Consider the following 26,808-nt stretch of genomic DNA (forward strand, 5'->3'; position numbering starts at 1 on the left):
CAACTGACTGAGCCACCCAGGTACCCCTATAATTTACTCTTAATAAACAGGTTTTTTAGGTCTGCCTGAATGGGACAGCTAGGCTTACCAATTTAGAGGAAACTCTTTTCATATAACTTTTTTTTAAAGATTTTATTTATTTATTTGACACAGAGAGAGAGACAGCACAAGTAGGCAGAGTGGCAGGCAGAGGGAGAGGGAGAAGCAGGCTCTCCACTGAGCAGCGAGCCGGACACGGGGCTCCATCCCAGGACCCCAGGATCATGACCCGAGCCGAGGGCAGCTGCTTAACCAACTGAGCCACCCAGGCGCCCCTCTTTTCATATAACTTTCACTTCCATGTCTTATGGAAGTTATGGTTAGTTGAGGCATATAGAAGATATAGTTCTGCTAGGGTTTGAAAACAGGTACATGTAGCCAGGCAGGTAGTGACAATGAGTGAACCCATGTTACGTGACTTGGACAAACTGAAGAGTGTAAGTGCTGTCTAAAGGGGCAGTGTCGTCTTAGCTTTAGTTGATTGTTTTGATTTAGGACTGTGAGCCCAGTCTTGCCAGACCTTCTGATTTTTCAAGAGAAACTTGAAAGATAGCTTAGTAATCTTGTGATTTTTGACATATTATGGAAGCCAAACAACACATTTATGGGCTAAGTCTGCCCTGTAAGTTACCATCTTGCTATTTTTTGGCTTTACTTTTATGTATTCCTGAAGGTTTTGATGATTAGTCAGTCGCTTAATTCTGTGTCTGTTTCTGGCATAGGTAAATTTATTTTACTGGATATTTAGCTTGGAAATCCAAATATTGAATCGAGTACCTTTAAACCTCTCCTATTTAAAGGTGACATTAAAAACAAGCAAACAAGTAATGGACAGTAAATCACTTCAAGAATTAAGCCTGTCCAGATAACATATCCATCAGAATAACAGAATCATGAGAATAAAGATTCAGATCATTAAAATTAAAGGTATAAATGAAGAAAAGTAATATATATTTATGTGCAAAGTAATATATATTTATGTGCATAATAGCTATCTTTGAAATAAAAAAGGTGTTTGGTCATTGACAAAGGACAAAAATGTTGACAATAAAACCTAACAGTGCAACTATATAATTCGTCTTAATCTGTACCAGAGAACACCAAGACATTTTTTTAAAGATTTATTTATTTATTTTAAGAGAGAATGAGCGAGTGCGTGCATGCCCAAGCCCGGGGCGGGGGGGGGGGGGGCGCGGGGAAGAGTCTCAAGCGGACTCCATGCTGAGTGCAGTCTGATGCTAAGTTCCATCTCACAACCCTGAGATCACGACCTGAGCCGAAACCGAGTTGGATACTTAACTGACTGTACCACCCAGGCGTCCCTAAGAAATTTTTTTACTAGTGATTCTGAGATTATAGACTTTTATGTTAAAAAGAAAATTACAGGTAAAGCATACTGTATGCATTTATATTATTTTGAAAAACTTCATAGAGGGGCACCTGCGTGACTCAGCTGGTTAAGCATCTGCCTTCGGCTCCAGCTCTGAGTTGGGCTCTCTGCTCAGCGGGGAGTCTGCTTCTCCCTCTCCCTCTGTCCCTGTGTGTCCCCTCCCCCGCCTCGTGCTTTCTCGCTTCACTCTCAAATAAATAAAATCTTAAAAAACAAACAAAACTTCATAGAGAGCCAAGGGAGAACATTTTTAAAAAATTGTTTCTTTAATACATGTATTTACAGCAAAACCACCAATTTCATTTTTTAAATTTTAATTCCAGTGTAGTTAACATACAGTATTATATTAATTTCAGGTGTACAATTTAGTGATTTCAACAATTCCATATATTAGTGCTAATCAAGGTAAAGGTACTCTTAATTACCTTCACCTGTTTCACTCATCCGCAACCATTTGTTTGTTCTTTATAGTTGAGAGTCTGGGTTTTTTTCCTTTGTTCTTTTGTTTCTTAAATTCTACATATGAGTGAAATGATTTGCTATATGTCTTTCTCAGACTGACTTCGCTTAGCATTATACTGTCTAGATCAGTCCATGTTGTTGCAAGTGGCAAGATTTCATTCTTTTTTTATGACTGAATAATATTCCATTGTGTATATATACACTATATCTTCTTTATCCATTCATCTGTCAGTGGTCACTTGGGCTGCTTCCATTACTTGGCTATTGTAAATAATGCTGCAGTAAACATAGGGGTGCATGTATGTTTTCAAATTAGTATTGTATTCTTTTTTTTAAAGATTTTATTTATTTATTTGAGAGAGAGAGAGAATGAGAGATAGAAAGCACAAGAGGGAAGAGGGTCAGAGGGAGAAGCAGACTCCCTGCTGAGCAGGAAGCCCGATGTGGGACTCGATCCCAGAACTCCAGGATCATGACCTGAGTCGAAGGCAGTCGCTTAACCAACTGAGCCACCCAGGCGCCCCTCAAATTAGTATTGTATTCTTTGGATAAATACCCAGAAGTGGGTATTTTGGCAATTACTGGATCCTATGGTGGTTCTATTTTTAATTACTTTAACTTAAAACCAAGACCTTAAGTTTTTAAAATATAAACCTACTGATTGGACTTCTATACCTTTCTTGTGCTCATTGCATGGACTATAGTTTCCAGTTTAAAAATTTTTATAAAGTGGAGTGATAACCTGGTGATACTTATGAAGCAGTGTGGGACAGACTCTTAGATTTTTTTCCCCAAGACCCTTAGATTTTAATAATCTTTTGAAAGGCCTTGCCCACTTTAAATTCATTTTTAAAAAAGTAGTGTGCTTCTCTTGAGTCTTTCCAAAAGCACCTTAGTTTTCATAGAAACAACAGCCCTTTATTTTATACTCTTTATCTTATTGGTTTATATAGTATTTAATTAAACTGTTTAATTATAGTGAATATAACAAACTGATGTGGGAGCAAGATGTATATGGAAGTGTACCAACCATGAACATTGATTATCCTGTGAATATAAAGTCTGCATATCTTTAAGAGAAAATGGAAAGTTTAAGAATGAATGGCAAGTTGGTTAAGTGGAGATTAGTCTGGAGACTTTCTCCTCTGTTGTATCTTAGTAGGAGAGTGTTTCAAATTCTAAATACTGGCTTCTCTATTTTTGTATCTTTTTTTTTTTTTTAAACTCATGTCTGAGGATGAAATGTTTTAATACTGGTGATAATTGCTTACGTACGCTGATATTTCTGTCTATATGTTAACATTCTTATACACGTGCATGTACATGTACCTGTGTACAAACATAACCCTAGAGACACATGTTGAATTGATTTTCCAGTATATCCATTGTGTTTGAAAGCCACCTGCTTCTGCCTTAGCCATCTGCCACATAACCGGTCTGGTTTTCAAAGTAGGTTCTTGGCCTTTAAGTTAGATTCCTTTTCAAAATTCAGATTTGCAAATATTATTTGTGCCTAATATATAAAAAGCATGGCTTTGATCTCATGATGGAAATGAGCCCTGGGTGGAACAATTATGACATGTTGAACACAAAGGTTCTCATTCCCTTCCTTTTTGGATTTACGAGTGTATGTCTTTTTCCCACAGAAAAATCTTATTACACATCCACTCTGCTGCAATATTTGAAATGTGTTCTTTTCTAAAAAGTAAATATATGGGCACTTAATAAATATATGCCATATATAGTTGGTCAAATTATATCACTTAAAGGATCATCTTCAATTTCACAAAGGCAGTTTTTTCTGTAAATGCTTTGTGATTTGAAAGTTATATAAAGTTAAATATTTTGAATTTGAAAGAAACATATTTAATGTAGAAAACATTGAAAATGCAGAAAGTAAAAGAAGGAGAAACCAAAAATAAGTATTGCCAATAGTTTGGTTTGTTTTCTTAATATACTACTTACTTAAATATGAAAAAATATCTAGGAGAAAATTTATTTATTTATTTTAGACTTTACCTTTTTTATTTATTTTTTTAAAAGATTTTATTTATGTATTTGACAGAGAGACACAGCGAGAGAGGGAACACAAGCAGGGGGAGCGGGAGACGGAGAAGCAGGCTTCCCCCTGAGCAGGGAGCCTGATGCGGGGCTTGATCCCAGGACCCTGGGATCATGACCTGAGCCCAAGGCAGACGCTTAACGACTGGGCCACCCAGGCGCCCCTAGGAGAAAATTTAAATTTAGTTCCGTTAAGATTATTTTTAAAATAAAACCAGAATCTTATTACTAAATGCATAATTTTATGTCTGTTTTGATTCAAATTCTGTCTTGAGCATTTTTAGATATCCATAAATATTCTTTTTTTTTTTTTTTTTTAAGATTTATTTATTTGAGAGAGAGTGAGAGCAAGTTCCGGGGAGGCAGAGGGAGAGGGAGAGAGAAACTTAAGGAGAGTCCGAGTGAGGACAGAGCCTAGCATGGGGCTTGATCTCATGACCCTGAGATCATGACTGGAGCCAAAATCAAGAGTTGGATACTTAACTGACTGAGTCACCCAGGCGCCCCCCCCATAAATATTCTTTCATAGATTTTTACTGATTACATAATAACATATTTTGTTGTAATACCATAATTTATGGTAACTTTTTATATATTGAGTAGGAGATAGAGAAATGAAAGTATTTAAATTTCCATTGTACTTTCTTTTATGTAGGATAATATGCGAAATACTTATTAATCGAGATATTTAGGAGTGGTAGTAATGATAGTGATAGCTATGTTCATTGTGTGCTTATGTGGCAGGCAATATATTAAACACATTATACAGCAGCCCTATTTTTTTTTCTTGATGAAGTAGCAGAGGCATAGAGAAAGTATGCCATGGTTTCAGAACTTAAATACTAAATGTAGGCCATTTACATTTACATTTTGATGAGTATGTTTTAGTAACTCCTCTGTTCTAGGCATTATCTGATTCAAAAGCTGCTTTCACCTACCATACCAGATGGTCTCTCCATTTTAATATGCTGGACATTGGTCTGAGTATTTGGGAGATCCAAGAATGTACTTTTACTTTCTGTACTTTAAAATGTAAACTTCATCTATATGGATAATATGATAGAAACAATCAGCTATTGGCACTAAATTTATGAAAATTCAGGATTAGCATTTCATACACAAGATAGTCTTACTTCAAATCCTTCTGAAATCCTTCAGATTTTTAAAAATGGCTACTACATAAGATTGTTTCTGTTATACTTACTATTCACCTTTAAGGTTGTCCGGGGTATCTGAAAACTTTCTGATCCTAGACTCAGTGAACTTACAGTCTAGTTAGAGAAATAGCAAACAATATAAACCAGTATCTGGAGGCGCCTGGGTGGCTCAGTTGTTAAGCATCTGCCTTAGGCTCAGGTCATGATCCCAGCGTCCTAGAATGGAGCCTCCGTCAGGCTTCCTGCTGCTTCTCCCTCTCCAGCTCCCCCTGCTTGTGTTCCCTCTCTCCCTGTCTCTCTCTCTGTCAAATAAAGAAATAAAATCTTAAAAAAAAAAAAGGCAGTATCTGTATGATAAGTGTATGGACAAGTTGAGAAGATGAAAGATCCTTTTGGTTTGAAGTGAATAGAAAGCTTAGAGGAGGAGTAGGAGGTGGCTGCATTGATTTGGATCTTGTAGGGGAAATAGGATTTAGATCTGTGAGTACGTGAGGGTAGAAGAAAGGGTTATTTCAGAAAGGGGAATGAACAAGGAAATAGAATTTATTGGCAGGATAGTTAATAGAGTGGTCAAAGAAACATGCATGTCAGCTGCCTCAGGTCATTTTTGGAATGAGAGTATAAACTTGTCTCTCTTTTTTCTCTCATATCATCTATTCAACATACTTGACCAAATTTCTGAATGTCTGTTATATGCAAGATATTCTGATAAATGTTGTGGTGCACATTTAGGTACATAACACTTGTCCCAATCTCTTAAGATTTTTAGAACTAGCCAGAAAGAGAATATGTACAGCTAGAAGAGCAAGTAATTTATGAATTTTTTAAAAAGATTTTATTTATTTATTTGAGAGAGAGAAAAAGAGAACACTCCTCCAGGGGGGAGGGGCAGAGGGAGAAGCAGGCTCCCCGCTGAGCAGGGAGCCCAAAGCAGGGCATGATCCTAGGACCTGGGATCATGACCTGAGCTGAAGGCAGAAGTTTAACTGACTGAGCCACCTAGGTGCCCCAGTAATTTATGAATTTTAATAAAGCACTTTAACATAAATTATCTCACTTGATCTTCTTAGTAATTTTATTAGATGGTAATGACGGTCCTTATTGTCATTAATTCACAAACTAGGAAGCATAAGTGATTTCAGGGTCACAGAACTTGTAAATAGGAGTGAAGCTTTTGATTTCTGTAGGCTAGTTCTCTTTCTGTAACACTCTGCTGCCTCCACAATATTAATACAAGATAGAATGTGTTAAGTGCCACAAGCAATATAAAAATGTGTTTAGGGAAGGAGTAATTCTGTCCAGAGGAATCTGGGAAAGACTTTAAAGAAGGGCTTTAGGATGTTGGCGTGGGTAATGGGAAGTAAGGATCTCCTCTAAGTTAAAGACTCTTGAATAAAACAAATTCATGTTTTCTTAGTAAACATATACTCTTTCAAGGTGTATGGACTTGAATGATATGGCCTGTCACGTTTTGGCTGATGGGTTGAGAGAAGACTTAGAACTGTCCACAGGGCTTGTAAGAGGTGCCACGTCTTAGCTTTGATATCCCTCCCAACATCTAGTAGGACACCATTTTGCGTTCAAATATCACATGCAGAAATAGCATTTTAGGGTATTTTTTGAATAATGAGCAAATCCTCTTCTCTGCATCTTAAGTGTTGTATTCTTTGGAGTTTTAACCATAACCATACCACTCTTTTCACTCTTCTGTGAACTTAAGTGCTGTCATACTTTCAGCTTCTACCAAATACTGGTCTCCAACTGGACCAGTCCTGTGATTTTCAGAATTAGTTATCTCACTGTCTGTTCGTTGTCTGCATAGGTAATTCTAACACATCATTTCCAAATTTAAATTCATCATCATCTCTCATAAACCTTTTTATCTTCTAGTATGTTTTCTGTCTTAGTTGTTTCCAAACTTGTGTGAATATGGAAGAAATCATTTAGGACACTAGTTGAAAATAAATTTTTATGCCCCACGCCCAGAATTTCTGATTTAGAAGGTCTGGTATGGAGCCTAGAAAACCCTATTTAAAAATCAAGGCCCCAGATGATTCTAGTGCAATCAGCCCATGAGTTTGAGAATCACTAGATCTGACTTTCTGGAGCCACCAGTCACCCACGTTGGCATATAATAACCTTAAGAGTTATTCTGGCACAGAATAACCTTAAGAGTTGTTCTGATCTCTTTTCACTCCTCAATCACACAATCCCCAAATTTGCCCCTGTTCTCCATTCCTAAGTTCATGCCTTAGATTGGGCCTTCATTCATCTCATTGCCCTTTCAGATCCTTTCTCTGTGCGGCATGTAGCCTGTGAGAGCTACCTAAAACACAAAGCAAAGGATGCCATTTCCACTGCTTAAAAACCCTTCACTGGCTCCACCATTATGTGAGGAGTAAAGAAAGTTCCTTAAAATGACATGCAAGGCCTTCCATGATTTAGCCCTTGTGTACTTATTTACCTCATGCCATTCCCTGCCTCATACAGAACCTAGCACTTGTTTCCCACACTTTTTATTCTTCTAAAGTTTTCATATTTCCATATCATGGTTAATGCTTTTAGTCATTTAGTCAGCAAATATATATTATCTGATATGTTCTAGGCACTGTGGATATTATGATGAACAAAACCAGATGTGATTCTTGCTCTCATGGAGTTTATAATCAGATGGGGACATATATTAAACAATCATTCAAAACAAGTCTAAATTTTCAACTGTGACAAGTGCTACTGGAGCCTATCATAGGGACATTTGACCTAGTTAAGGAAGTCCGGGTATGACTTTCCTGAGGAAGTGAAAGAGATTGAAAGGATAAACTGAGGTTTATCTGAATGAGGTAACTGAGCTGCAGGTACAAAGGCCCTAAGAATGGAGGAGTTTTGCTGCATATAAAGGATAGAATGGCAGGTGTATATACTTGGCCTGTGTGTATGCATGCAAGTGCATACCAGTTAAGGCTGGAGAGATAGGTGCAGTTCATACAGAGGTTTGCAGACAAGGTTAAGCAGGTTTTCTCAACCTACAAGGATGAGTAGCATCAAAGAATTTTAAGCAAGGCTTGGGGGTAGGGGAGAGTGCAGTATGAACTTTGTGATTAGAGACTATAACTGTGCTTATAGCATGGAGAGTGGATTGGAGTAGATTTAGATTGAATGCAGGTAGATGAGCCAGCAGGCTATTATAGCAGTCCAAGTGAGAGAGGACAGTAATTTAGATCAAAGAATTGATGGTAGAAGTGAAGACAAGAGTTATGTGAGGGCAGGGTATCTTATTCATATTCCCTATGCCTAATACTTCTGCCCTTGGTTTATCTGTTCAATGAATTTAGTAGTAAATAGACATGGGAGCAAGAAAGGAGATCTGATTAGTGAGTTTGAGAATGTATATGGCTAAATCTTTGAAATGGAGTAAGACTTCATTCAGTCATTCATCAGTATTTATTAAATACTATGTGTTTAGGCAATGTTCTAGGTAGTTCAGATACATCAGAAAACAAAACAGGCAGAGATTTCTGCCCTTACGGAGTTTTCTTCATATTGAAGGAGATAACGTATAATTTGTTTATTACATTTGTTGTATGTTATGTTGTGAGATGATAAGTATTATGGAAAAAAAATAAAATGAGATAACAGAGATCAAGAGGGTGTATGGAGGGGAGGTGAGTTGTAGTTGTAAAGTGGGATGGGGTAGGCCTTATCGAGAAGGTAACATTTTAGTTAAGACTTGAGGAGAGAAGGAGTTAGTCATGTGGCGGGCTATCTGGAGGATAAGTATTTAAGGCAGATGAAGTAACCCTAGGGTGGGAGCCTGCCTGAATGTTAAAGGAGTGGCAAGGAGGCCAGTGTGAAAAAGCTGAGGGAGCCTGGCACCGTAGTAAGAGATAGTTCAGAGAAGTCACAGATGGCCAGATCAGGTAGAGTTTCATAGACATTGTAAGGACTAAATGAGATGCAGAGCCATTAGATGTTTTGAGCATAAGAGTGATATAATAATCTGACTTTTTAAAAAATATTTTATTTATTTATTAGAGCGAGAGAGCACAAGCTGGGGGAGCAGCAGGCAGAGGGAGAAGCAGACTCCCCACTGAGCAGGGAGCCTCATGTGGGACTCTATCTCAGGATCCCAGGATCATGACCTGAGCTGAAGGCAGACACTTAACTGCCTGAGCCACCCAGGTGCCCCCATCTGACTTATTTTTTAAAGAATCACTCCGACTACCATGTGAGTAGACTGCAGGGAGTCTAGGGTAGAAGGAGAACGGTTAGGAGTCTGTTGTAGAATCTAGGCAAGAAATTATGATGGCTGAAACCAGGGTCTTAGCAGCCTTAAATAGAGCAGTCAGATCAAAGCAAGAGAATAACAATGATCAGTTTGAAGGTCCTGAATAGGATTCCCTAGAAGGCAAGTGGAGTTGATTAGCAAGAGGGGTTCTCTATGAAGAAAGGAATAATGAGTGTTGATGTAAATTTTATGCAAGAGCATAAAATACCTTAGAAAAACTATTAAGTTATTGTAATGGAAGACCCAATGAAAGAATAAAAGCTTATGATGGCTATGGAATGTGTGTTTTCATGACTATAGGCTAGAGATAGGCCATATTTTGAAGCAGTGGTAACATTCATAGTGGTCCTGAAGTCAAGTATACATTTTATGGTATAAATTGAGATTATTTAAGTAAATGCTTTGAAATTTTAATGTAGTATGTAAGTGTGCCTCAGTGTTAGGATACTGTTAATGTTTAAAAGTGAAGTGGTAACATAAGGGAAGAAATGGACAGTAGAATTAGGGGAGAAAGGAGGCCTTCAAATTCAGAATAGTTTAGTTTGGTTACCTCAACGTTTTTACATATAATCATTGTTTCGTGGTGAGTCAAACTTTGAAACACTCAGATTACTTGTAAGATTATTAAGTCAGATTTTATACTTCATCCTCAAATTGAAGAGTAGTAAATAATTATCGCCTTAAAATTTCCTTGATTATAATGGAAAACAATTTAAGAAGAAAAAGGCTTCTGTCCTGGATTTGCCATTTACTAGCTGAGTGATTTTAAACAAGCTTGTTACTTAACTATCTGAATTTTATTTTATTATTATTTTTTTTAAGATTTTATTTACTTGAGAGAGTGTAAGAGCAGGGCTGGGGAGGGGCAGAGGGAGAGGGAGCAGCACACTCCCCACTGAGCAGGGATCCTGATGTGGGGCTCGATCCCAGGACCCTGGGATCATGACCTGAGCTGGAGGCAGATGCTTAACTGACTGAGCCACCCAGGTGCCCCAGCTATCTGAATTTTAGTGCTCTTGCCAACTTTGTTCTTTGAATATATGATGTAGAATATGAAAAATTGTACAGATGAAAGTGCAAACCTGGGTGAGTGCACCAAAAGCTTCCATGGTGATGTCTCTGTTTATGTGCTCTTCTTTTATATCTGTTACTAAAACACTGTGGGATCAGAAACAGTTTTTTTGCTATTGTTTGTTTTTCATACATTTGCTCAGTAAGTGTTTTTATGAGTATTTGACCTAACATTGTTTTTGGTCAGTGCTCTACAAACTTTTTCTGTAAATAGTGATAGTAAATATTTTTGACCATCTGGTCTCTTGCAACTATTCAGCTCTGCATTGTAGCATGAAAGCAGCCACCCACAATATGTAAATGCATACCTGGGTTTGGCTGTGGTGAACAGTGTCTGGGCTGTGGCCCACACTTCATCCACCCCGGTTTTAGGTGCTGAGAATATATGAGTGAATAAAACAAAGAATATTTGTCTTCGTGGAGTTTACTGTATAGTAAGAGGAGTAACATGTAAATAAAATAGTTATCCCCTACTTTTCAAAAAGTTCACATTAAACTTTTGCTTTTATGAAAGACCTACGTTAGTGCTTGTTTTGGCTAACTGAAAAAAATCTGAAGAGGAATTTTGCTTTTACAAAAAAAGGTGAAAAGTGACGGTGGCGTTCAGTGTTTATTTTGCAGTGGGCAGTTACAGAGGTCACACCCCTAGCAGTAAAAGTAGCACTGCCAAGCTCCTTTCCTGGTAACTACACTCAGCATCTCCGCATCAAGCTCTTATAGCTTTGAACTGTGAGCATCTGTGTCTGTGAGCATCTGTGCTTTATCTCAATTTATTTTATGCATCTGTTACCAAGATGTGTCCTAGGGTATCAGAAACACCTGAGAGAGGTTACTTTTTGAGTCTGGGGATCAAAAATTTTTTCATACAAATTAATGGTGATTGCTTTTCTTTACGCCATTTCAGCTTTCAGAAATTTTCATATGAATGCTGTATTTTGGAAAGTGTGAGAAATCTATATAAAATATTACAGTTGTGAAGGGACATGAATTCTAGGGCAGGAAATTTTAAGTACCTCCTTGATACGTGGGCACATATCTGAAGGATGGGAGGAAACCAAGAAATATCTGCCTAAGGAGCAGGCTGGGCAGAGGGAAGAGCAAAGGGAAAGGTTCCAAAAGCCTCTGTTATAAAGAAATTTTACTGAAATTGGTTTTTCTTGGCATTGTTAAGGGGAGAGGATGATAATGCCCGTCAAGGCCATAAGTCATAACCTCTTGTTTATGCATGCCAGATAGGTGAGGAACAATACTTAGAACAGTTCTTACTAATGAGGATTTGATTTATGTGTATTAAATTTATGTTGTATGGTTTATATGTTAATGCTTTTCACATTGTGAAAAATTCAACTGGGTAAAATTTAAAGATCTTACTGGCTTTATTTAACAATTCATAACTTGGGCAGCATCCCTTATAGCAAACTTAGGAGCTCTGAAGAGCTGTACAAAGTTTTATAGACAGAAAGGACCAGATACAAGGAAGTTTCACTAGGCAAAAATCAGATTGATATTGCTGTGTTTACTTTCCCTGCAGGGAGTCTCAGGAGTTATCAGGTAGATTACCTAACTAATACTGATTGGGTAATCCCTGATTTGTTGGTTTAAGAGTACCTTTCTGGGAGAGGTGAAACCGTAACTAGATTCTCAGTTTGATAACGTGGGGCTTAGTAGAAGTGACTCCATTTTTAGCCAGTTGTCTTGTTTTTAAACTATCTTAGATCCTTTTATGTAGCTTTTAAAGATTTTATTATTTATTTATTTATTTGAGAGAGAGAGAGAGAGAATGAGAGAGAGAACACGAGAGGGGGGAGGGTCAGAGGGAGAAGCAGACTCCCTGCTGAGCAGGGAGCCCGATGTGGGGCTTGATCCCGGGACTCCAGGATCATGACCTGAGCTGAAGGCAGTTGCTTAACCAACTGAGCCACCCAGGCGCCCCTTTTATGTAGCTTTTAGAATAGTCATGTCAGTTACCTCTTCTAAGGTATAGTTTCAGGTACCTTTTCTCCCAAAGTGTATTTGTCCACTTTGTCACATTCTTTTTATGTACATACTTGAATATACATAAATACTTAATACTATTCAGACACATTTCTAAATATGGAAATTGAAGTTTTCTTTTTCATTAAATGGGACATTTCTTTATGCTGAAGACTTTTTATTCCACCAATAACTATCTCTTAAGTATGCCTCAGTTGGAGATTAGCACTTTGAGAGTTATGAGAGCTACATATAAATTGTGTTACGGCCTTATTCTCAAAGACCTTACAGTCTTGGGGGTTGGCAAGATTTATTCCACCAATAACTATCTCTTAAGTATGCCTCAGCTGGAGATTAGCACTTTGAGAGTTATGGGAGCTACATATAAATTGTGTTACAGCCTTATTCTCAAAGACTTTACAGTCTTGGGGGGTGGCAAGATTTACGATTTATGTAAGTGGCAACTAAAGAAGCAGTGCGATGTGGTGTAATCAAGTCCAGAAGTCAGGGGCCTGCGGTTTTAGATTCTGAGAATGACTTGTTTCTGTTATTAAATATCACTGTGACCTTAAACAAATTAAATTTCATAGGTTTCATTTCCTTCATTTTTCAGATGAGGTCATTACTTCTAATTTGAAAATGCCACAGATTAAACTTGTACTTCCCAGTCTTTTTCATGGTACACATAGAAAATAAAAATATCTGTCCAGCACAGCAGGGTAAAGTGATGACATGTTCATAGCCAGGGTAGTTGATCCAGTCACTGTAGGCTCCACTTGACCACCTGGAGGTCTGAGGTGATTAGTATCTACAGCATAATTGTAACCCATCCTTGTGGTTAAAAGCTTCAATAGAACAATATAAAATCTGATGTTTACTGAATTAAGGGCAGTAGAAGTTCAGAGAAGGGGGAGCTAAGTATGTGGTCATGTTACCGTCAGGGACTTTATAGAGCATGTGCTCCTTGGAGGATGTCTTAGGAGTATGAGGCACAGTAAGTATAGATCTTCTCCATCCTAAGACAACACAATACCTGCAAATTTCAAGTTTCAAAATAGCTGAGATGTGCTTATTTGTTTGCTTATGAGAGAGAGAGAGAGAGTTTGTGCATGGGAGGTGAGGTGGGAGGGAGAGAAAGAGAATCCCAGGCAGGCTCCATGCCCAGAGCGGAGCTCAACATGGGGCTTGATCTCACAACCCTGAGATCATGACCTGAGTCGAAATCAAGTGTCAGATGCTTAACTGACTGAGCCGTCCAGGTGCCTGAGATGTACTTTATAGTTTTCTCCTTCTTGGAGAAAAACGAAACAAAACCAAACCCCAATTGTGAGTCTCTGGAGGGCTAGGAACATGTATTATTTATCTTTATTTCCTACCTAGAACCCTAATCCTAACCAGTATGAGGACTGGTAAAACATTTAGAGGAAGTAATGAGAGAAGATTGGAAGAGTGCATAATTATGTATAGCTGATTCTTAAAATCTCTGTTTAGGGGAGAAGGCTTTGATTTAGTATTATAAATGTGAAACTAAATAATTTGGATGATGTGATTGGAAATAGGGAGCCCTCAGTATGGATTTTTGAAAGGTGGTTTGCATGTTGAAAATGTATTTTTTTAAATAGTTATGATCAAGATGGAATAAAATAGGAAAAAAGCTAAGGTATCAGGGAGCTCCCTGAGAAGTTATTGTCATGTAGTGTAAGCATCTACCAGCTTTATAATAAAACATTCAGTTGTTTATTTCTATGGGAAAAGTCCTTTTGAATGTCATTGTTAGAAATGGTTTGTAGATTCCCAGACTGGCCCCAAAATTCCATTCCTCCAAACTCTAGGTGAAATATTATACACTATTTCACAATTACAGTGGTAACTAAATAGTGAAATAATACTAAGCAATGCTATTTAAATACCCCTTATTTTATAAAACAGTAAAAATAAATAAGATCTTTTTTCTTGCCATTAGTTCTGAGAAAGAATAAGCTTAATTAAAGGGAAATGCGAAGGTAGATGCAAACTTTGGAAGCTAATGAAGGGAAAGTTCAAGGTTAGTCATCCTAGTCTGTTAAGGTTACTATCACTTCAGAGCTCACTCTTTCATTTTCCTGTTAATAGGTGAATTTAGAAAAATGAGTATTATCTTTATTAGGCTGCAGTTAGGGAAGTTTTGTGGGTTATTTACAGTATGGACAGAGAGAAGGAGAATTTTTTTGTAATGCTTGGCTGGATCTGGAAATTAAAGAGTAAAGGGTTGGGGCAGGCAGGTAGGGTGGAAAGAGGAAGTAGGATTACTCTTCCTGGTAATCCCCTCTGTTTGGTGGCTAAGAGCCCAAGTGCTGGGATGATTTCACACTGAAAAGGCTGAACCAACCTGATAGAATCATGATTTCCAGGTCTACATATGGATTTTCCATAAAACAATTGGATAGCTGTGGGCAGAGGACAAGGGAAAGGCACTGCCTGTCACCTTTCCCCATACTGGAGGGCCCATGTAGCACTGCCCCAGGTGATTTTTCTGCCTCCAGGCTGGCACATCAGGAGCAGAAGCAGCTTCAGGCTGCTTTCCTGGGCCCATATCTCCACAAGGTGGAATCGGGGCTGGGAATGCCCAGAAGGACTTCTCACCAAGGCCAACACTTGGCAGAGGCACAGAGAGCTCAGTGTCTGCTGCTTTCTGGAGTCCGTCTTTGAATTAGCTCTCAAAAACCCCATTCTTTCTCATTCTCAATCTCATTCTTAAACTGATTAAGATAATATGTAGATTTAGAGTTTGAGGATTACCCAGGGTTTATAAATAAGGGACCCTGCCACCTTGGTTAATCACGACAGGATGGCATCCAGCTCTGTTAATATGAAAGGGAGTTTTGTTTTGTTTTTTAAGTAGGCTCCATGTGGGGCTTGAACTCACAGTCCTGAGATCAAGACGTGAGCTGAGATCAAGATCGGGATTCCTAACTGACTGAGCCACCCAGGCACTCCTGAAAGGGAGATCTCTTAAGATTGAATTAGTTGAGCTATGAGCAAAACCTGAAAGCTCAGAAGTACTGTTCTGTGGGGAAGAAATGAGGTGGTGGGAGGGGTAGTTCCTATTGCTGACCACCAGGTGGTGCCCGTAAGCCAAGATCAGCAGGTGGAAGTGAGGTGATGACTGTCCTATGGACAGGACATTAATAAATATGGGATTATGACTTGAGAAATAATTAGCACAGGAGATCATTAGGATATGAGCTGGATTAAGTACAGTGACTATGATGTAGTCATAGTGTAAATATGCCCTTTGTAAATATTGAACTGAAATGATAACTATGGAAATGAATAGATAATAGAAGACTAGGTAAGACTTAATGACTGTTAGAATTTTAAAAACTTAAAGGTAGACAAAATTTAAAACCTAAAGATTTGCTTGGGAGAAGTAGTAAGATAATGTCCATTTTCCACAAAATAGCTGAAAAATTATAATCTTTGATGAACACCAATAGAGATTTGTTTTCTGTATATTTAGGGTCAGGTAGGTGACACTGTCAAGGGAATATTTTTTCTTGACAAGGGAATAATAGGAATTTGGAAAAGTAGGAATAATCCAGAGATGGAGATATATTTTGGCTTTTTAGTTGTTTTCTGTTAAAGGTACTTTATAGAACAAAACTTGGTTGCCAAAATAAGTAATCTTTAGTTTTATTGACCCTAGTTCAGAGGTCCAGAATGTGTGTTTCTTTTAATATAGTATATTTATGTAGTGGTCCAAGAGATATTTTGATTATCCTTAATGATCTTATATTGACATTTAATATGGTTGTCATAAGGGTGAAATTGAGGGTATATCTAGGATGTTCTTGAACTTGGTAAATTTGTTTTGCAGAGTTATCATAAGGATGCTTCTAAAGTGTTTTTTTATGTTTTTAAAAATATGAGTTACATTCCTCTGTTTGAAACAGCAGCTTTTGTGATGAAGGCTCAACATAAAACAATGTTCAGTTCACGCTTTAAGTTAGATATAACCTCCTTTTCCTTTACATTATAAAACAGATACATACTTCAGAGTAATTAGATCTCTAAAGGAATATAATATGTGGCCTCACTTCTGCTTTTCCCTTTTATTCACAAGGGATTTGGGTACTTTATCAGTAGCTTTGATTCTTAGTTGTGGGGGGAATTTTGGCAACCAGAGTCCCACTACTCTTTTGTTTATCCATAACACTGTTAAACTGTCTTCCCTTGTGACTATTAGTTTCCAAAGACTCATAGGTAGATAAATAGATAATCTAGACAGAAGGATAGACCAGGATCATGTATTATATAAGGTAATCACTAGAACAGATTGATTTTTTTTTTCCCCCCAGAGATGAGAGTACAATGTTTTATCTCAAGAAAGATAGGCAACTTTGGCAGGTTAGCACAATGTTGGGCTTAGTAAGTACTTGTTAAAAATTGATTTATTTTGAGTGCACTCGGTGGCTCGTAGGGGAAGATGGTGGCTGCTCCTTTGGAGGAGAGGGATTGAGAGGGGTGGAGGGAAGAAGTGGGGGGCAGGGGGAGACATTCCTGACAGTGAAGACAAACCCTTCGCTCACCATTCATTAGGAGCTCTGCTCAGCGCTGGAGGTGTCGTAGGACTAATACATCACCATAGCTACAGAAATTGGTTCTCCTCCCCGTTTTTTCCATATGCCTTGGTTCCAGCACCAAGCACCTCGACAACTATTTTATAAACCACCTGATTTGCACAGCAGCAAGCAATGCAGCAGCTTACCTTTGATGGAAAATGGATGAGAAAAGCAGTAAACTGAAAAACCATAGAGTATAATCCGTCTGTAATTAAGTATTTGGAGAATAGAATATGGCAAAGAGACCAGAGAGATACGTGGGCAATTCAGCCTGATGCAGGTTATTATAATGATTTGGTCCCACCTATAGGGATGTTGAATAATCCTATGAATGCAATAACAACAAAATTTGTTAGAACATCAACTAATAAAGTGTCCAGTATTTGTTGTTAGGTGGACTCCAGAAAGAAGACCGTTGGTCACTGGAGCTTCTAGTAGAGAGTTCACCTTGTGGAATGGACTCACCTTCAGTTTTGAAACAATATTACAGGCTCATGATAGCCCAGTGAGGGCCATGACTTGGTCACATAATGACATGTGGATGTTGACAGCAGACCATGGAGGATATGTGAAATATTGGCAGTCGAACATGAACAATGTCAAGATGTTCCAGGCACATAAGGAGGCGATTAGAGAGGCCAGGTTTATACACAGTATTCCATTTTCTGTAGTCCCTACTGTCATGGTTAAATTACTCTCTAAGTGTATTCTGGGTGCAGAGATGCATGGACTCTGTCAGATTCTGGGATACTTTCTGCACCCTATAAACACAATATTTTTCTTTGTTTTCACATGCTCACCATTTTGCTGGCATTTTTCTGAAGTAGTGTTGTCCGGGTATCAGCCTTTGCAATATGTTAGAGATGTATTGTCTGCCGCATTTTGCACTGGTTTTCTCTTTTCATTTATGGTTAATGTGTATAAGTTGTTCCTTTGTATTACCTACTGTGTAAGACAAGACTCTTTCATTCCGAATAAGGAATTCAGTCTTTAATTATTTAAAAAAAATTTGACTTACTTTGATACTATGTCATTGTGACCTATGGTCTTGTCAGTCAGTAGAAGAAGACTAGATTTCACTTTGGAGCTTTTATACTTAAGGGTTACAATATGTATTTGCATTGATTTCTGTCTCTTATTTTATATATAGATGGACTTTGAAAATACCTTTTCCTAAATAGAATCATTTTAGATATATAAAAGATGTTTGATTTTAAAAATCTTGGGGCACCTGGGTGGCTCAGTTGGTTAAGCGTCCCACTCTTGATTTTGGCTCAGGTCGTGATCTTGGGGTTGTGAGATTGGGCCTTGTGTTGGGCTCCACGCTGGACGTGGAGTCTGCTTAAGATTCTCTCTCTCCCTCTGCCCCTTCCCCCATTAAAAAATTAATCTTACGACAAGTCTCTTTGTAAAAAGAGTTAATAAGGATTTATTGGTTTATATATTATAAGAATATTCATACCTCCAGCCAAAGATCAAGTCAAATATCAAGAACTGACAAATATATTTTATTTTATCATAATAACATCTAACTGGAATAAGGAGCCCTGACTCACATTTCAAAGTTGTAATAATGAGGAAGTTAAGAATTTAGAAACTTTGGGTTACAAAATGAGTCCCTTGCAACACATGATTTTCAGCTAGTAGATCTGGCTGTTTCCAAGTGATTAGCAAAGACTCAGACTGCTAAGCTTTAGAGACAATCCTAACTAAACTCCTCATTTTACAGGCCCAGGGTTTAAAACCTGCTTGAGGTTATATAGCTAATTATGAAAGATACCAGGTCCAGATCCCTGGGTTCCCTCTGATTCTGTGTTTATTAGCATTCTTGCCTTTTTATCCTGTTGATCATGTCAGAGAACTGAAGAATAGCAGTTCTGTCAAGTAGGAGAAAGTTTTTTTCTTTTTTCAGATAGTGGTAACTAGATCAGCTTGTTTGAATGAGGGCAGAAATCTAAGAGCAGGGACAAAGACTGATTTCATCCTGTTTGGTTTCTTATGCTATTACTTTTAAATAATTCTTGTTTTCTTTTTCAGATGAGTAGCAATGGAAATAAAATACTGTAGTGATTCCTTAGAGTTACTTCAATACCATTCATCATTAAAATATGAGCAGTGACTTTCTAGATTCTTACATATCTAAACAAAATAATAAGAAAATGGAGTAATTATTTACAGGGTCTAAGATAAGGCCTCTTCTATTTACTGAGGTAACCAGTTAAATATACAGTCTCTGTGTATATTTCTGCATTATGAGGTTGAGGGTGGGGGGAAGAGAGCTCATAATTGTAGTCTCACACTGACCACAAAATAAAGTTGGAGAATTATAGTTAAGAAAGGGGGATGAAGGTGAGAACCATCCCTCTGTCATCTTCTTATTGCCCTAAGATAGCAAGAAATCTGCCCTGAGAATGCTGAATTTTATTTTATTTTATTTTTTAAAGATTTTATTTATTTGAGAGAGAGAATGAGAGAGAGCACGAGAGGGAAGAGGGTCAGAGGGAGAAACAGACTCCCCGCCGAGCAGGGAGCCCAATGCGGGACTCGATCCTGGGACTCCAGGACCATGACCTGAGCCGAAGGCAGTCGCTTAACCAACTGAGCCACCCAGGCGCCTGAGAATGCTGAATTTTAGTGACTCATTCAATAATTGAGAATCTTTTCCATGTAGTTGGTAATGATCTTTGCAAGGATGTTTTGTGGAGGTGAGTTTGTTTTAATATTATTATGTGGGATCATACTCAGCTTATCTTGTATCTAAGGTATGTGAGATCTTGTTTATGTATATAATGTAGTTTACATTGCATGTCAGCTTTTTGAGGTAGTTCTGATCTCCCTTTTTTAAATTTAATTTTTAATTTTTTACAAATGAAGTAATTAGGGCTTAGGGGAAATTTTAAACTTGCTTGAGACCAGAGAGTTAGTACATGGCTGAGTCTTAATTTTTTGTGCTCATTCCACTATAGCACAGATGCCTCAGTATTGTACATTTTTATCATGTACTTAGTGTGAGGGGTGTAATAGAAAGGCAGAGGGTATAGAAGATCTTAGAAGAATCTAGACTGCCAAAAAATCGGTAACCTGTTAGTTAGATGCCTACATCCAAGGAGACTAATTTTCCTGAAACACCTAAGGAAAAAAATTAAACAGTTGGTCTTAGCAATTAAAGTAAGCTATGAAGTCCAATAATTAACTCTTATATTAGAAATGAATAAAGTAGAAATTTAGATAAAAGAGTAGAAGTTTCCCATTGGTTTCCACATCCACTGTCAAAAGGCCACAGTGAGATTTCTGGAAGTCCAGAAGCCAACAGTCTTAACCTCCAAATAGTGCTTTAAAGTAGGAAATGCAAGGATATTTATCTTTGCTTCACGTAATTTGACTGGCAGGTAACCCGATGGTAGCAATGATTCTTTTTAAAACATTTATTATGATTATTATTTAAGAAGCCCCAAGACGGGGCTCGAACTCCACGAGATCAAGACTGGAATTGAGATCAAGAGTTGGACGCTTAACCAACTGAGCCACCTAGGTGCCTCAGCAGTAATTCTTTTTTTTTTTTTTTTAAGATTTTATTTATTTATTTGACAGAGAGATGGCAAGAGAGGGAACACAAGCAGGGGGAGCGGGAGAGGGAGAAGCAGGATCATGACCTGAGCTGAAGGCAGACGCTCAGCACCTGAGCCACCCAGGCGCCCCGGCAATGATTCTTTTTAATTCTCTGCTTTTAGGGTTGTTTCCCCCCTGCCAAGTTGCTACAGCTATCTGAAGGGTAAGGCAAGAATTCTGGAGCATTGTCCTAAAGGAAGTTCCACTTACCTTTTGAGACTTTTCGTTAACACAGTATCTTAGGTTGGAAGGTACTTCTACAGTCATTTTATTCAGCTCTGTCATATTCTCCCCAAGTGGTTATATGGCCTCAGAATCTCCCAAAGAAGTCCATTCTACTATGGATTCCTCTGTTAGACAAATCTAACCTATTAAACTGAAATCTATATTAAATTGTGTTTCTCCAGTTAGGGCCAATCAGAGTATATAGTGCCTTTGCAGGCAGGGATTTCTTTCAAAATATGTTTCTGAAAAATCCCTTTTCTAGGTGAATAATCCCTAATCCTTGGGGCTCCCCCCCCGCTTCCTTGATTTTATTTATTTATTTGACACAGAGAGAGAGAGTTCGAGCGCACAAGCAGGGAGAGCAGAGCGGCAGGCAGAGAGAGAGGGAGAAGCAGGCTCCGCAAGAAGCAGGGAGCCCAATGCAGGGCTCGATCCCAGGACCCTGGGATCATGACCTGAACTGAAGGCAGATGATTAACTGAGTGAGCCACCCAGTGCCCTGGATATTCTTTTTTTATTTTTTAATTCAGCAAATATTTATTGATCCAAGCATTCTAAGTGCTAGAATGCAATAGTGAATCCTTAGTATAAACACTATACTGTGAAATATTACTGTCTCTTATTTATTTATTTGTTTGTTTTAAAAGGTTTTATTTATTTATTTGACAGAGAGAGACAGCAAGAGAGGGAACACAAGCAGGGGGAGTGGGAGAGGGAGAAGCAGTCTTCCTCTAAGCAGGGAGCTCCATGCGGGGCTCGATCCCAGGACTTTGGGATCATGACCTGAGCCAAAGGCAGATGCTTAAGCGACTGAGCCACCCGGGCGCCCCTACTATCTCTATTTTATAAGTGAGGAAAACAGAAGATTGAGCTTGAAGTGATTTACCAAGTTCACACAACTGGTTAGAAGTTTACTGGATATGAGAACCATGCCTTTCTAGCTCCAGAAGTCATGCTTTTGACCACTATTCTGTTGTTGCGGGTCTTGCCAAGAATAATCTCATAGCAATCGATATAGTCTAGAATAGATAGCTCAAGGAGAAGGTTGGCCTAAAGAGTGGCTTAAAAATACTTTCTAGCTATGAGATTCAGAGGATTCTTGGGATACTAAATGAATTGGGAGCCTCCTGGGACTCGACTAGAAAACTACACAGCAGGTAGATTCTTGACAGTCACAGATCTAAATTTGTGGTTTCAGCAATTCACTAAGTACCCCAGAGGTCCGTGACAAATATGGAATGCTTCACAGATTTGAATATCATCCTTGTGCACGGGCCATGCTAATCAATTCTGTTGTTCCATTTTTGTATATATGCTGCTGAAGCAAGCACTGGAGTGTTCTTCCATATCATAGTTTTGAGTGCTTAGTCATACTGGTCCATCAACTTTTTTTTTTTTTTAAGATTTTATTTATTTGAGAGAGAGAGTGCATGAGAGGGGGTAGGGTCAGAGGGAGAAGCAGACTCCCCACTGAGCAGGGAGTCCGATACGGGACTCGATTCCGGGACTCCAGGATCATGACCTGAGCCGAAGGCAGTCGCTTAACCAACTGAGCCACCCAGGCACCCTGGTCCATCAACTCTTGATTATTCCAGTTCTTCAGTATTCCTCTTAAATTATGGTGTCTAGAACAGAACATAATACCCAGATATGTATATAGCAGGAACTAGAGCTGAGCTGTTACTTTCCTAATTCTAAGGTACTGTTTGGTTCTTTTAATGTACACAGCTCCATTTTGAAATTGTTTTTCCTTTTTGCAATCTGACTTATTTTTCTTATCTTTAATTTTCATTTGGTGAAATTCATAGAATTCAGTACAATTGAAATTTTTATAGATAGTGACTTAAACATGACAGATGCTTAGTAGTTTTGAGAATGTTTGAAAAGAAGACTTTTCTGAAGAACTTACCTCTTGTTTCTAAAATACTTGCTTTTAAGAGTGAGATGCTTTTGGGGCGCCTGGGTGACTCAGTCGGTTAAGCATTTGCCTTCGGCTCAGGTCATGATCTCAGGGTCGTGGGATCGAGTCCCACATCGGGCTGCCTGCTCTGCCTGATTCTCCCTCTCCCACTCCCCCTGCTTGTGTTCCCTCTCTCTCTGTCTCTCTCTGTCAAATAAATAAATAAAATCTTAAAAAAAAAAAGTGAGATGCTTTCAAATTATATCTTCTTTTACTGTGATCTTAAAGGTGGGAAATGTCACTTAATTTTTCCTACCTTCAGCACCTGATTTTCCTTACCTTATATTTGTAGTATTATTTAATGTATGGACATGTTCAAATCAGAATAATTAAAAGTTTTGTGGCATGTTTAAGAATCTAGTAATGTATTATACTTAGATCTTCAGGAACTTTTGTTTTAAAATCATTGCTCAATTCTTTTTGTTTTTGTTTTAATTTTTTTAAAGTAGGCTCCATGCCCATAGTGGAGCCCAACATGGGGCTTGAACTCATGACCCTGAAATCAAGACCTGAGCTGAGATCAAGAGTCGGATGCTTAACCGACTGAGCCACCCAGGCACCCCAACAATGTCTTCTTTAATGTCTGTTTGGTGATACTTGAAGTCCAAAGAGGTTTTGTCTTCAAAACAGAACAGTAATTCCCAGCTCAAAGTAATAGAAATTTCAGCCTACTGAGGTAAAAGTCATCTCTGGGATTGCAATAAAGTGTGTTTTCAGGAAATCAGATGTGATGACGGGGGAGGAGTCTAGGTCTGTACGGGACAAAGAGGAAGAAATTCTTCTTAGCCATTTATTTCCTCTTAGGGGAGGGTAAGATAGCAAATGTTGCTTATCCATCATATTTGTGATAACATGATCTTATACTTCACAGAGATTTTTTATTAAAAATAGTATTGACACTTTCATTGAGGCTGTTAGAAAAATTTGATCTTACAGTGCAAGTTGTAATCGGGAAAGCAGTATTTGATATTTGAATATTGCTTTCCTGGTTTGGATGTGAAATTTTTTAGTTGGAAAGAAATTCTCGTATTTGATTTCTGAGCTAGAGTCTTAATCAGATGTTGACAATTTAATTTGAACATAAATCATTTTAGCAAATGTCAGTGGCAGGGAATTCATTTCCTGGTTTACTTGGGAAGGATGTTACTAGGAAGCTTTAGTACCATGATTTCTAGAGGCCCTCTGCTGACACCCTCTGGTATTGCTGAGAGTAATGTTTGATGAAGTAACATGCTAATTCTTCTGTATTATACTAGTGATTCTTAACAGCCTGCAGTGTATTTTAAACACAATTTTCTTGGTTAATACTAATATAATCCCAAAGTCTTATTTTTAATGACCAACCAGGTTATGGAACTAATTCTTTTGTTTTTATTGAAGTATAATTGACATACAATATCCTTTAGTTTCAGATGTACATTATAGTGATTTGCTATTTTCAGACATTATGAAATGATCCCTAGTGATAAGTGTAGTTACCATCTGTCATCATACAGAGTTATTACAATATTATTGCCTATATTCCCTATGCTGTACATTATGTCCCCATGACTTACTTATAACTGGAAGTTTGTACCTCTTTATCCTCTTCATCTATTTCCCCTCCCCCTCTGGTAACCAGCAGTTTGTTTCCTGTATCAATGAGTCAGTTTCTGTTTTGTATATTTTGTTTTTTAGATTCCACATATAAGTGAAATCATATGGTATTTGTCCTTCTTTGATTTATTTCATTTAGCATAATACCCACTGCGTCTATTCAGGTTGGTGCAAATGGTAAGATTCCATTCTATTTTATGGCTAATACTCTGTTGTGTATATATACCATATCTTCTTTATCCATTCATCTATCCATGAACACTTTGGGTGGCTTATGAATCTTGGTTGTTGTAAATAATGCTTCAGTGAGCATAGGGATGCATATACCTCTTCATGCAATCCCAGAGTCTTATTTTTAATTACCAGCCAGGTTATGGAACTAACTGTTCATGAATGTTGGCCTAAATTCTGAACTTTGCAAAGATTCTTATGGTTAGTAAATAATAGGATTTTTACTTTGTTTAGGAAGGTTGTTTTGGTTTTAAGTAAGAGAAAGTTGAAAATGTACCTTGAAAACCTAATTTAATGTAAATGTGCTTCCCTTTTTACGATCCTAGATTGTAGAAGATCCTAGATACGGCAGCTTTCCAAAGACTCAATCTTTATTCCCTTGCCTTGCTTTTAGAATTTACTTACAACATGAACATTTTCTTTAATAACTTAAAGTATTTCCTATATTTGACTCTATTAAAGCATTTTGGGAGTATGCTCTAAATAGCATTGTAATTGAAAAGCTGATTTCAAGGACAACAATATAATTTTAAACGTTAATTAAAATGGACCTTGGTGTCTTCTTGGGATCACTTCCGATGTTAGTATTCTGAGGACTCCAGCTGAGGACTTTAAATGTAGATAAATTTAGTTAAATTAGGTTTAATTTTTTGATTTAGGTTGGAGAGATAATGAAAGATATCCTTATAGGTTCCTTTTTCTCTGTGGGTGTGTATGTGTGTATGTGTCCACACAGTTGTCACATGCATGGTAGACTTGTTGGAGAGCTGAATAATCCATTGCTCTGTACTCTTTTCCAAGAAAGTCTGTTTATTATTTTGATACTTTGAAAGCTTATTTGGGTGCCATTAATTTCTCATGATGAATATTTATTTATACGTGGTTCATGATACCATGACGATGAGCATTTAATATCCACCTTGGATCCATAATCATATAGGTAGGTTCCCTATGACCTACTATTTAAAAAAAATAAATAAAAGAAAGGACATTAACTGTCTAGAGTATTGGCCTCCAAATTATTTTCCTCACCCTCACCTTTAGCGTATCTTTAATATTTTTGTGTTACAAATCGTGCACATATAATTGTTCCTATAAATAACATCCGTCATATAACTTAAAAAATAAAAGGATGTGATAGTAATATAAATGGAAGTTATAATGTTTTCTTTCCGCAGTCCATTGGATTGTCTTGCATACATACCGGGGTGCATGTATCCTATATTTAGATCAAGATTAAAAGAATAATTTTCCTCTAAAGAATTTTTGGATAATATGAAAATCTTTTATATTTACCTTAGGATTGTGATGCTAACCACAATATAAGAACAGATTTTACAACAGAACTGTACAGTTTTGAGGTAGGCTGTATTGGGAAGATCAGGCAAAAGCTGGAGAACCACACATCATGCATGTTGTAGGAAATATCTGTGACTCCAGTTGAGAGTCTGGCTGGACTAAACAACCTTTGATACTCCTAAATTCTGTCACTGTAGGTAGGAATTCATAGGTGGAACATTTAAATTAGAAACACTGTAGGAAAGCCAGCCTGTGAATGAAGATCTGGAACAGGACTACACTGGGAAATTGTTCCACTTCTTCATCCAGACCTTCTGCTCTGAACTTCTCCTGCTGTTTTCTTTAGAAATTTGATGATTTCTGATTCTCAAGCCATCTCCACATAGGAGAAAGTTTTAATGCCTCTTATAAGCCTATAGCTTGACTATATGGGAGAGTAATATATAAGTAAGGAATTCCAACAATGAACTTACCGACAAACTTTTACTCTGCTTCTTTATACCAAATAAAAAGAGAAGCAAGGAGAAAGAGAACATGAAGCAAGTTTAGAGTGAACAGTTATTGTAAAGTGTATAATATCTTAGATTACTTAGTAAATAAATTCCCTCTAAAAGATGTAAGTACTATTTAATTAAAAATAATTTGTTCTGCAGTATAATTGAATAGCTTCACTTTTTTAAGCTCAAAATTGTATCACCATAAAAACAAAAACTTTAGTATCCATATACCCCTTCCTTTCTCTTTTTTCTTTTTGGTGAGGGGATGGTTTTGTGAAATCCAGTTAGCAAAGATAAGCCAGGAATAAACTTAACAGCTTTTTCACTATACTTGATTTGAGTATTGTGCTA

General features: G+C 37.6%; 1 protein-coding gene, 1 non-coding gene and 1 pseudogene across 4 annotated transcripts in view; 2 read left to right on the plus strand and 1 right to left on the minus strand.

The window, feature by feature from the left end:
• The window catches only part of TMCC1 (transmembrane and coiled-coil domain family 1), a 251,367-nt gene that overhangs the window by 65,014 nt on the left and 159,545 nt on the right, over nt 1-26,808 (plus strand). The window lies entirely within an intron of this gene.
• Nucleotides 12,646-18,034, plus strand: LOC114207617 (uncharacterized; annotated as a pseudogene).
• Nucleotides 22,102-22,205, minus strand: LOC114207827 (U6 spliceosomal RNA). Its single transcript, XR_003608924.1, has one exon. It is a non-coding gene; the product is annotated as a U6 spliceosomal RNA (small nuclear RNA).

This window comes from Eumetopias jubatus, unplaced genomic scaffold (genome assembly GCF_037043125.1).
Source record: "Eumetopias jubatus isolate StellerSeaLion01/CBP00866 unplaced genomic scaffold, mEumJub1_p1.0 scaffold_1, whole genome shotgun sequence".
NCBI lineage: Eukaryota > Metazoa > Chordata > Mammalia > Carnivora > Otariidae > Eumetopias > Eumetopias jubatus.